Here is a 1,399-nt window from a genome sequence, read left to right on the forward strand (position 1 = left end):
CTATGCAGCATCCAGACACATCAAATGACTGCATGAGCACTGATATTATTGACTCTTTGGTGGAGGAGGTCAATATGACTGAAAGTCTTGAATCAGAGCTAGAAGACATCTTTAAAAATGTTCAGCCTGATCTGGAGGAACTAAAGGAAATAAAAGAAATTCTGAAAATTCCTCAGGAAGGAGATAAGCCTCCTAAAACCGAGCTCAAGCCACTACCACCATCCCTGAAATATGCATTTCTGGGAGAAGGTGACACTTTTCCAGTGATCATAAGCTCTGCTTTAAATCCACAGGAAGAGGAAGCACTAATTCAAGTGCTAAGGACACACAAGACAGCTCTTGGGTGGTCCATAAGTGATCTTAAGGGCATTAGCCCAGCAAGATGCATGCACAAGATCCTATTGGAGGATGATGCTAAGCCAGTGGTTCAACCACAAAGGCGGCTAAATCCAGCCATGAAGGAGGTGGTGCAGAAAGAGGTCACTAAGTTACTAGAGGCTGGGATTATTTATCCTATTTCTGATAGCCCTTGGGTGAGCCCTGTCCACGTTGTCCCCAAGAAGGGAGGCATGACAGTGGTTCATAATGAAAAGAATGAACTAGTTCATACAAGAACAGTTACAGGGTGGCGCACGTGTATTGACTACAGAAAGCTCAATACAGTCACCAGAAAGGATCATTTTCCTTTACCATTCATAGACCAGATGCTAGAGAGACTAGCAGGTCATGAATACTACTGTTTTTTGGATGGCTATTTAGGTTACAACCAAATTGCAGTAGATCCCCAGGACCAAGAGAAAATAGCATTTACATGTCCTTCTGGAGTATTTGCCTACAGGAGGATGCCTTTTGGTCTGTGCAATGCACCTGCAACCTTTCAGAGGTGCATGCTCTTTATTTTCTCTGATATGGTGGAAAATTTTCTGGAAGTCTTCATGGATAATTTTTCAGTATTTGGAGACTCATTCAGCTCCTGCCTTAACCATCTAGCACTTGTTCTGAAAAGATGCCAAGAGACCAACCTAGTTTTAAACTGGGAAAAATGTCACTTTATGGTGACTGAAGGAGTTGTCCTTGGGCATAAAATTTTAAACAAGGGAATAGAGGTGGATCAAGCTAAAGTTGAAGTAATTGAAAATCTACCACCACCTACCAATGTTAAGGCAATCAGAAGCTTTCTGGGGCATGCAGGATTCTACAGAAGGTTTATAAAGGATTTTTCAAAAATTGCCAAACCTCTGAGTAATCTGCTAGCTGCTGACACGCCATTTATCTTTGATAAGGAGTGTCTGCAGGCGTTTGAGACCCTGAAAGATAAGCTGGTCACAGCACCAGTCATCTCTGCACCAGACTGGACATTACCATTTGAACTAATGTGTGATGCCAGTGACCATGCCAT

The sequence above is a fragment of the Arachis duranensis genome, chromosome 10 (assembly GCF_000817695.3).
Source record: "Arachis duranensis cultivar V14167 chromosome 10, aradu.V14167.gnm2.J7QH, whole genome shotgun sequence".
In the NCBI taxonomy this organism is placed as follows: domain Eukaryota; kingdom Viridiplantae; phylum Streptophyta; class Magnoliopsida; order Fabales; family Fabaceae; genus Arachis; species Arachis duranensis.